Source organism: Bidens hawaiensis, unplaced genomic scaffold (genome assembly GCF_021521415.1).
Source record: "Bidens hawaiensis isolate Kalapana, Puna unplaced genomic scaffold, B.hawaiensis_p1.1 tig00008580_1, whole genome shotgun sequence".
Classification (NCBI taxonomy): domain Eukaryota; kingdom Viridiplantae; phylum Streptophyta; class Magnoliopsida; order Asterales; family Asteraceae; genus Bidens; species Bidens hawaiensis.
The window spans coordinates 309,737-321,673 of record NW_027491619.1 but is presented as its reverse complement, the minus strand read 5'-3'; positions in this window follow the sequence as shown (position 1 = coordinate 321,673).

Sequence of the window (11,937 nt, the reverse complement as noted above, 5' to 3'; positions counted from 1 at the left end):
CGAAGTTTTCGAAATGTGATTTTGAATAAAGAAGGCATAATCCCTTGGTCATGTTGTAAAGCAACGAGGATTACGCAAAGATCCAAATAAGATGGAAACCATTAAAATTGTGCCAAGCGCCGATTTTAAGTCTCCCTGATGGAGACGATGGTTTTGTCGCGTATTGTGACGCATCGCGTAGAGAGTTAGGATGTGTGTTGATGCAGAATAATAAGGTTGTAGCCTATGCTCCCCGACAGTTAAAAGGACAAGAGAAAAATTACACTACTCATGACTTAGAACTGGGAGCGGTTATCTTCGCACTTGAAATCTGGAGACATTATCTCTACGGTACGAAGTGCACTATCTTCACCGATCATGAAAGTTTGCAGCACATATTTGATCAGAAAGAACTGAATATGAGGCAACGAAGATGGGTCGAGTTGTTAAGCGATTATGACTGTGACATCCGTTATCACCCTGACAAGGCTAACGTCGTAGCCGATGCCTTGAGTAAGAGAGATCGGGTTAAGCCATTGCGAGTGCGAGTGCTGGGGATGATAGTCCAGTCGAACCTTCGAACCTGATTCGAGTCGCTCAACGTGAGGCGTTGAAAAAGGAACAATTGGAAAATGAGGGACTTTACGGCAATGAGAAAAGTTCGAACAGCGCGTGGACGAAATTCTATATTTCAAAAATCGGGTTTGGATCCCGACCCTCCATAACCTTCGGGAATTAATCATGGACGAAGCGCATAGATCGAAATATTTCATACATCCGGGATCGGATTAGACTATTAATGGTATGAATATCTGAAAGAATTTTATCAATAACCGAGTGTGGAGAAAGATATGGCTACGTATGTTGGTAAAAATTTAAGTTATGCAAGAGATAAGCTGCATACCGAAAACCCTAGGGAATGCCACAACGACAGAACATTCGCCAATGATAGTGAGAATAAGTTACAATGGATTTCGGGACGCAAATTCCCAAGATATATCAAAGGCATGAGGTAAATTGGGTAATCGCGGATCGATTAACCAATCCTCGCATTTCATTCCAATCTATGACGATTACCACAATGAATTCTCGCCCAAACTCCTGATGGTGAAAGGGTATCTCGTCGTGGAGTACCATTTCAATTACCTCAAATCGAAAATGGGCGTCACTCAAGCCATAATATTTGGATTGATTTGAGAATCAACCAATCGGATTTATAATAGATAAGCTGAAAGCAGCGCGAGATTGGCAAAGAATTTATGCCAACATTCAAAGGAAACCATTGTCGCTGGAAAGAGGTGACAAGGTATTTTTAAGGCATCACCTAAGAGAGGTGATATGAGGTTTGGCAAAACCGAAAATAGTTCCTTAATATACAAGACCTCATGAGACTATCTCCATGATTGGTCATGTAGTTCATCGATTAAAGTACTCCAGGGGTTAAGTACTATACATAATGTTTTACCATGTATCCGGATCGAAAAGTGCCTAAGCGATGAGGCAACGAAAGTACTAGTAATAGAGGTACTCATAGAAGACATGCTTGATATCATAACTAATTCCGTAGAGATAGTGGACGGGAAAACTAAACAGTTTGGACATACCAAGCTTTATTAATTAAGATTAAGTGGAATTCACAGCGAGGACCAGATTATACTTGGTAACGCGAGGGTGAATTATGAAGGAAAAACCCCCACCTTTCTCTCGAAAGGAGATAGTGGGCGTGTAAAATTTCGAGGACGAAATTTCTTAACGGGGGGAGAATGTAACGATTCCGACGAAACCAGGTATACCCTAACCGGTAGACGTTAGTTACGTCATATGTAATGTCGGGTACATGAGTTACCATGGTAATTATACGAGAATACATGGTTCATTGTATTGATTGTACGTGAATATATAATTCATCGTATTGAATATGCGATCAAACGATCGATAGTTATTGAAACCCGAATGAATCGAGGGTTCAATTATAGACGAGATATATGATATTTAGTGATGTTACGAAATATTAAAGCTTCGGGATAAGTGAATTAAAGCACAGAAAAAGGATTTCGATTTAATGGTACGACGGTACATTAAACGAAACCTTTAATACCAAACCGAGCAAGAGACAATCGATCAAGCCGAAAAAGATGCGTGATAATTAATAATATGATGTTTTGAGTTAATAAATGTCATGGTTTAAATTTTTAAGTTTTTAAATCAATTTTATATAAATTTCTATTTTAGCCGAAAAACAACCGTTTTGGCCTCGTTTTAAGCCGAATTAAACGTTTAACCGAAAAACAAACTGAACCAGATTATCCAAAACATTATCCGGATTACGAGAATCCAAACATGTGGCCTAAAATGAAGAGGTGGGTCCCACCCCACCCCCTAAGTGTGCCGATCGGACCCAAGGGGGTCATTCCCCATTCCATTTTCTTTTTTTCTCATCAAATTCTCTACAATCTTCAACTCTCTCAAGATCATAAACTCAAAACCGATATTTGGAGCAAGAAAACCGAGGTAAAAACCGAGTTAATCACGTTTCCATCTTCGTTTCTTGAGTTTATTTGCAAGAAAATGAGGTTTCAAAGATGAAAACCGATTCTTGCATGATCAAGTGATGTATACGGGTTATACAAGGGATCTTGGTCCAAGAAAGGGGTTAAACGAACCAAGAACAAATTTTTACGGTTTAAATCTTTGTTTTAGTATCATAACCGTAACCATGAAAGAAATGGCTTGATCGTGAGTGTAACTTGCTTGGTATTGTGGTATGTTGTTTGTAGGCTCTGTGTTTAGTGGTAGATAAGGCGGAAAGACGAGTTTGTAGCTTGTAGTGGCGGAAAACGAAAGGTATATTCGGTTTATGTCGGTGTATGTGTTTTTGGACAGATTGTTGGTCTTTTAGAATTAGGTCATGAAATTTTACAGGGATGTTCTACACATGAAAATAAGAGTTCTGTGAATTTCTGGTAATTTTTGGATAAAGGATGAATATTTGGTGAATTTAATGCTCGGTTTTGGCCAAAAATGGTGAAAAATAGTTAAATATCATGAAAAATTCTGGAAAATTGCAGATAAGCTTTTTATATCATGTATAAGTCACACACAAAATTTGAGGTTAGTTGGAGAAGTCTAAGTAGGCTTTTCAGTTAAACGAGTTCTAGGGTTTCTAGCTCGGTTTTGGTGAAAATGGCATGTAAAAGAAGATTTTGGTTCTAGAAAAATTACAGGGGATTATGTGGATGGCAGGGGACATCCAGGAAAAATTTGGGATTTTTCTAAGGTCGTTTGGTATTTACGACATATTTAGTGTTTAAATGGTGTTTAAAAATAGATAAATAAATTTTAAATATAAAATTTAATTCTGGAAGTATTGCTATAAATTTCCCCACTGTCAAAATGTTATTTGTGCAAAATTTCAAGATCCGAGGTTAAACGGATAATTAATTGTGCTAATTATCAAACTTTTAAGGATAAAACGCGTAAACCGGTGAAGTTCGCTTAAGCGAGCTGACTGGTGTATAAAAACCCTAAAAATGAACTATTTTCATATAATTGAGTTAAACAAGTAAAAATGAATCATCCGAAAATAATTCGGATGATTTGGGTATTTTTAACCGATTTAACAGTTTCCGGTACGCCAAATACGGAAACGGGTCCCGCGGCCAATCGGGGCGTCTAAACCGAGCTCTAATTTCACCACTTTAATTAAATGATCAGTCAACGACTATTTTCGGGTCGTGTGTGACCAAACTCATTTTTGGAACGTAAAAACGAATAACCGTGCTAGGCACGCAAAACGAGAAAAACAACTAATAGTAATTATGACCATGGAACTCTAACCGATATCACAATCTGAGTCCGGAAAAGTGTTTATGGGTTAACCTTGCCCCCAGAACGGGTACAGTGCTGGGTTAACAGTGCCCCCAGATGTACCGGTTAACTTAGTTAAAGTTATATTAATAATAAGCGTATAGTAACGATCGTAGGGATCATATTACAGATTGGACGTGTTAACTGATAATGATTGTTGTTACCTGCTTGCATGTGCTAAGGTGAGTTTCACGAGCCCCTTTTTACTGAACTGTTTTAAATATTTTCCCGGGGCGGAAAGCATGTTTCTATCAAAATGTTTAGGTACATGCTGATCTCATGGAAATGAATGTATTTATATAATGTTTATTGTACGGGACTCGTACGGTAATGTATTAAGATGGTAATTGTCTGAGTTGCTAACAGTGTAAGGCCCGAAACAGTGTTCTGGGTGAACAGTGCCCCAGAGGTTATTAAATGGGTTTCTTGGTTAACAGTGCCCCAGAGGTTATTAAATGGGTTTCTGGGTTAATAGTGTCCCCAGAGGTTATTAATTGTGTTTCTGGGTTAACAGTGTCCCCAGAGGTTATTGGATGTGTTTCTGGGTTAACAGTGTCCCCGGAGTGAGTACAGTACTGGGTTAACAGTGTCCCCAGATAATATTATATTATGATATGGATTTATCATGGTTTACTAAAATTGTGAAACTCACCAACTATTCGTAGTTGACCCGTTTTCTCACATGCTTTTCAGGTACAACTAAGATAAGGTGATTGCTTACGTGCTATGTGCTTGATGTGTGTAAGATTTGCGTGCGGGATGTTAGGATACGCTATAACAAATAGAGTTATGTATCGTATGGTATGATGTGTGTATCACCTAGACGGTAATGAAATACGAGATAATGTAATTTTGAAGTATATTAATGCATTCAGTTTTCTTTATAAACAATGTGGTTGATATCAGAGGTGTCTGTCGCATCCCGTTTACGTTTCCGCTGCGGTTGCGGGGTGTTACACCTTTTAAGCGTTTACCTTTCCGTTCTAGGCCAAGATCTAGATCGTTTATTAATAAAGTTCCAACCTTTATTGATTTCAAACCCATTTTAACTAGATCCAGGGTTTCTAAGTGAAGTGTATATACTCACGAGTTCATTTAGTCCACTTTAATCATCAAGTTTACATTTTTATCACATAACAAGGTCCGATTTATTATGCTACTAAGTTTCATGCAAAACCGAATTCGTTTACCCGTTTTTATCACAAACGGAACGCTACTTGTTTTACTTGAAACAAACCAAATAACCGGTTTACTATCAAGTTCATTACTTTATCAATACTCATGACCAGATATATCATCCTACCAAGTTACATGCAAATCCGTGCACGAAAGGTGAGCTTTTTTAACAAAAACGTACCTTTGAGGTTTTTTGTTTGAAATAACTCGATAAGCCCAAAACCATATCAAAAGAACTCCTATTTGAGTGATTCAAGCGGCCGCGGAACCGTCTCGCTCCGATCTACAAACCCATCAGCTCGTCTTCTCCTGAAACCGCCGCTACAATCGCCGGAACAGCTAAACAGTCGCCGTTTTGAGCTGCTACGGTTTTGCTGATACAAACCGGACCTCCCGACCTCTGATCAAAGATATAATAAGTGTAAATCTTCTTATATTTACCATTAATACTCAGTTAAAATTTCAGACCGATCCGACGGTTAGATCTCCTATAATCTTTGTGTCTTTGTGGGTGGTTTTCTTAAAAACGGGAATTGGAGAAGTGTGTGTTTTTTATGGTGTAGGCTATGGTGTAGAGATGTGTGAAAATGGACAGGATTAGGGTTTTAAGGGGTATTTATACTCCCTTAAGCCCATGGACCTTAGGCCCATTTTTCTTTTTTGGTCCATAATTAATTACATCTAATTAGCCTACTTATCATTCCATCTTTATTATTTTATTATTTCTCTACTAACTCAAGTAAACTTTTCCATCATAATTAAATAATATATTAAATATTATTCTTAAAAATTTCGGGGGTGTTACAAGTCTACCCACCTTGTAAGAGGTTTCGTCCTCGAAACCTGCTTAGTACTTGTAAAAGGAATACTTACTGTATTCACATCCTTTCTTTAGCTTCCTGACTCACCGGTTTATCCTTTGTCTTACAATCCACGAGTGATGTTAATTAGTTTTAGCTTTCTTATGCAGCTTATCCATGAAGTTCTCGATGATACGCTTCCTTATCCGGACCTTGCAAGTGCATATCACTTCCACAAGCATGCTCTTCCTTCTTATCCTTTAAATAGAAACATTGCACTTACTATCATTATACTTAGCACTAAATGACCCATCTGTCCAATTACAACCTTTAGCAATATACTGCTTGAAATACGTTCAAAGCATAAGGAAAAATTTCCAGTTTCTCCTTAATTTTTTTGTTTTTGAAATCCCTTTGTCCATCCCTTAAGGTAGAACACTTCTAGCAATTCTTGAGCACATCCATTGCATAACTTGTCCGAGAAATTCTTAAGTCACCACTTAAACCTTCTTTCATTCTCAGCTCTGCATCAACATGTAGGGTTCGTGAGTTATAGCTATCCAAGGTAGCTTGATCATGAAGTCCGTGCTGATACATCTTTCTTCTCTTGACTAATCAAATCTCGTCTTGTCCTCTGAATATTGTTGTCTATTGCTGCATAGCAAGTTGCCCGATATATCATAACTATTTATCCTAATCATCTTTCCTTCAAGGCATGTTTTGACCTTCTTAGGGACATTCATAATACCATTATGTCTTTATCGTTCTAGAGGACTTCCCGTCCATGATCACATGATTATCAGTTACTCACTAATCATTCGTGTTAAGGCTCAATTCAAGTAGGCATAAGTCTAAACCATATCTACGCTTTCCTTGCATGTCTTTCCATCTTTTGTTCTTGGTTTTTAGCATCCTCTTGCGGTGTGACTTTCAACTCCACATTCATAGCAATTGTGGTTGTTCTTATCCGTGTAGGCAAAGTATTATGTCTAACCACAACTGTCACATACCATGGACTCATCTTCATTTGACTTCTACTTAAGCGTTTCACTTTTATTAGTATATGCATTCATTATAACTGACATCTTTCCTTTTGATGCCTCTATGTAAACCGAGTATCTAGACTTCTGACCTTCATCTAGGATTTGACCTCGAAGATATCCATGATGTGGAATCCTCAGGTGATCAAATCTGATTGTTCTCATCATAAGTATTATCTTTCAACTCTCGGTGTAACTAGAGAATTCATTTATTTTCCATCTTGCTCTCATCCTTTATACCTTTTAACTGTACCTCGTGGATCTCGCTCATGCAATCCGAATTACTAACTAATTTATACGACTTAATTTTCGTGATAACCTCTCCACCTTTACGACTTAGTGTGTCAGTGACCTCGTTAGCCTCTCCAGGATAATACTTGTTATCACAATCATAATCCTTTATCACCCTCACCCATCTTCTTGCCTCGTATTCTGTTCTTTCTGCTAAAAGAGGTATCCATGTATCAATGGTACACCTTGAAAACCTAGCATACAATTACTCTTTCTTCAGCGTCTCCAACACTTCTCTCAAGTGTTCAGCATGATCAGACCTATTCCTTGAATATTTCAAGATTATCATCAACAAAAGCAATGTCAGATTTGTCCAAGATCGGATGACACACCCTATTCATCATAACAATATATGTTGCTGGAGCATTCTTCAATCCAAACGATATCACGGGAAATTCTTAGCGTCCATATCGTTTCAGAAACGTTGTCTTAGGGATGTCTGACTCTTTTACTTCCGACTAATGATGAACTGCTCTGAGGTCTATTTGCGAGAACCAACTAGCACCTTGCCGATTGAACAAATCATCAATCCGTGGAACATATATATATTCTTCACCGTAAGCTCGTTCAACTCGCGGTAATCTATACACATTCTCATACTTCCGTCTTTCTTCTTCACGAACACACTGGTACACCTTGCAGGGAAACACTTGGCATTAAAACACCTATGTAGAGGAGTTCTTGCAGTTGTGGCATTAACTCTTTCATCTCGGACAGCGCCAAATGTTAAGGTGCTTTCGTGATGGGTTGTGCTCCTAGTATTACCTCTATCTAAAATTTTACTCCTCGTTCTGGTGGTAACCCTGGAAGGTCCTCTAGGAACACTTCTGGATAGTCACACACTACAAGAACATCTTTCACTTCTTTCGTCTCGGCCGTAGCTTTGTCAGCATACGCTAGGTAAGCACTGCACCCTCGCCTTAACAAACCTTTGGCTTTAATCATCGAAATGACGTTAAGCCATGAACTTTCCTTAATACCATAAACCGTCACTGTACCGCCATCCAAAGACGTCAACCTTATGAACTTACTCTTACATGTTATATGAGCCTCAAAGTCAACAACAACTCCATTCCCAAACTGCATTGATCTTCTCTTAAGGTTAGAAAGTAGGAGTAATAAGGAACTCACGTCCCTCTAATTCTACCTTGCAATTCTTAATCATTCTCATACTTTAATGAGAGTATCGCTACTGGTTTCTTTCATAAAGTCTCACGTACACAACTACATTATTCTTAGCGTCTTCCTTTCATGCATGTTCAATTAGGATATCTTGATAATCACCTGTACCTCTCGATCATCTCTGCTTTCTCATCGTTCGCTTCATTACGATTCCAGCAAGTTCCCTTATGGAGTTAACTATTGCAGGCATTCGACATGTCTTGACTCATTCTAGTTTGCTTATCTCTATCTCTTTCATGTTGCTTCCACTTGGATTTCCCAGTTTTGCTACCTTTGATGCTTCAACAAACATTGTTGGCATTGTAGTACGAAACAATTTAGCAACTTCATTAATATTCGACTACAAGCTCCAAGTGTGATCGTTCTTCCTTACTTCCTATAGTCGAAGTCCTACTACTTTCATATATCACTTTGTCACCTTCTTCAAGAAGGGTGTCTGGTTGGAACGTGTCTTACCACAGCATCCAGTACGACCTCCTTTGTATCAGCCATCTATCTTATCTCTAAGGAAACACAAACGTTATCACTCTAGGAATTATTTAGCACATGATTCGTAAGGTAAGTATTTAATGACAATAGCCAAGTGTAATTAACTCTTTACTTTACTCCTCATGTTCTACATACTTCCCTTTATGATTTCACTTGTGCTAGTTCCTACTTCTCACACAATCATGTAAACATACATATAACCTACATTCTTATCCCTAGCAATTAAGCTAGTATACACACATTCTTTCTTTAGCAATTAAGCTAACATTCATACATTCTTTCACTTTCATATAAGATGCATATATATATATATATATGTATGTATATATATTGATAAATCTTTACATGAACTTAATCACGTACCTTATCTTTCTCGAGCTTGCTTGAGAGACACATGGCTTTCTTGAACTGGCATCTTCTTTCTTTCTTCATTAAGTCCCGTTCTCAGTTCGAGTCTAAGCATGTAGGATGCTTAATTCTCTCGAACTTATGCTCTGATACCAAAACATTCGCGGAATATAAAACTTTCATTAAACAAAACATCATGGTTCATAAACATGTCTTTAAACATCCATACTTGTCTTTCAAAATTAAAACATCAACTAAAACACTATGAGTCTTCATATGTCAGCCTCTTATTCATGTGCCTTGTGTTCCCATCAAGTGAGCTGCTTCATCCTACTCACTTGCGTGCATACTAAAGTCAGCCATGCTGAGTGAGCTCTAGTTAATCATACAGTACATTCATAACTACATACCTTCATACATACGTTATATTTTCAAACTAGTTACAATATACTTACTTACCTGCATACTTTCTTTATTTCACATTCATACATTACGTTTTAAAGAGCATTTGGTCCTATAATCTACGCATATATTATTAGGGTATGTAACCCTTTTCTCCTTCGCATATATTAGTAGGGTATGAAACCCTTTATCCTTCGCATATATTAGTAGGGTATGAAACCCTTTATCCTTCGCATATATTAGTAGGGTATGCAACCCTTTATCCTTCGCATATATTAGTAGGGTATTCAACCCTTTATCCTTACTTTGCCTTTCATTCTCATTTCCATTATTACATTCATTCAAAACATACATATCCATAAATATAACTCGACAGTACGTGCAATATCCGAAGATCGTTCACGTACCGACAAGCAATCATCTATACTCTTCACATAATCACATATGGCATACACTTATCACTTAGGATAAGTGTATTAACAAGTCACATCAAGTATGCACACAGCCCCGAAAACATAACAAATAATGGGGCTAGAAACTCACCTGTCTCTTGTTCCTTCCTGATTTTATCGTGATTCCTTTCTTTAACTGGGCTCGGCTAACTGTATATCAATTATATGTATCAATTATCTAATCTTATATTCTTCCTTTAAGTTTTACCAGAATGGATAAGTCTAGTCTATTCTAATGGCCTTGTAAGGCATTGTATTCATAAGCATGTCCTTGTATTCGAATGCCCTTATGTTCGAATAAAATACACCTGTAAAATCTTTCCTTGTTTCTTTTTTTTTGGTATTCGAATAGTAATTGGATGGTGGTAGAGTACATTTGTTTTTTAATTGACATGTTACTCGAATACAACATGTATTCGAATAGACATGCTATTCGAATACAATATGTATTCGAATAAACATGTTATTCGAATAGACATGCTATTCGAATACAATATGTATTCGAATAGACATGTTATTCGAATACAATATGTCTTCGATTTACATGTATTCGAAATTTGCATTGTATTCTTTCCTTTTCTGTTTTTCCTTTTTTCTATTCGAATCCCTCCATTCATTCCCATAGTTAAGTGCCATATAACCTTCCAAACGTTTTCATTTCCGTTCTAGGCTAAGATCTAGATCGTTTATTAATAAAGTTCCAACCTTTATTGATTACAAAACCCATTTTAACTTGATCTAGAGTTTCTAAGTTAAGTGTATATATTCACGAGTTCATTTTTTCCACTTTGTAAGTCCCGAATCTGGATCACTACAATATGATATCAACCAACACACGTCAAATAGGCGGAATCTAGTTAACGTGGTGACTCAAGAACAACGATGAACACAATGAATGCATGGAAATAATAAAAGGTGAACACGATGAAATATGGTTTCAATGCATACGATTCTATTATCAATAAATCGTCGGATACATAAACCACTTAGCCAAACAATATAATGCTCTCTAGAGATTATGGTGGCTCTCAACAACTGTTCAAATAGCAACTTAGAACCCTATACAATGCATTCTATATATAGGGTACTCAATACACAAGCCCAACTATAGCCCAAAGCCCACCGAGATCCATATTGGACCTCGGGTTACATACATAGCCCAAGACCAACCGAAATCCATAAGGATTTGTACTACATCACCATAACCATAATGCAATTCTTCAACCCGTCTTCGTTTATGTCACTTTAGTCTTGATCATGTCATGGCCTTTTGATATGCGTCAATCTAACCAAATTATGGCCCAACAATCTCCCCCTTAGACTGATGCTTTCAAAACCTTTGGAATCTTTACTTGAACATGATCAGCAACTTCAGCATCTGCATCCAATACTCTACCATCTCCTCCTTATTAACAGCATCATTCAATTTGAATCTCTGATACTTCATATGCTTCTATTGCAAGAAATCAGTCTTGAAAGAACAATCAACTTTGATAGAAAGATCAACCACAATATTTTGAAAACAATTAAATAAAACAAAATAAAACAGGCATATTTTTGTAATTTGTATTTTTTCTATTTTTTTTAATTTCTTGAAAAGACTTGAAATGAGATCATACCAGCTAAACCAACTATAACACAATAACCGAAATCATATTTCATTAGCTGAAGACAAATTTTAAGATGATTTCTTAACACATTTGTTTCGACAAGAGTAATCAAGAAGTAAAAATAAAATAAATGAAATAAAATAAGACCAAATAAAACAAATTTAATCACCTGGTCTTGTTGTAATTTAGCAAAAAATTGGAATCTAATTTCAGTTTTTTTTTTATAAAACTTCCGCCTTTATGAAAAGATCCGAGCATGGAATCATATTGTTTAAGGTGCTTTCACAAATATTCATGTTTA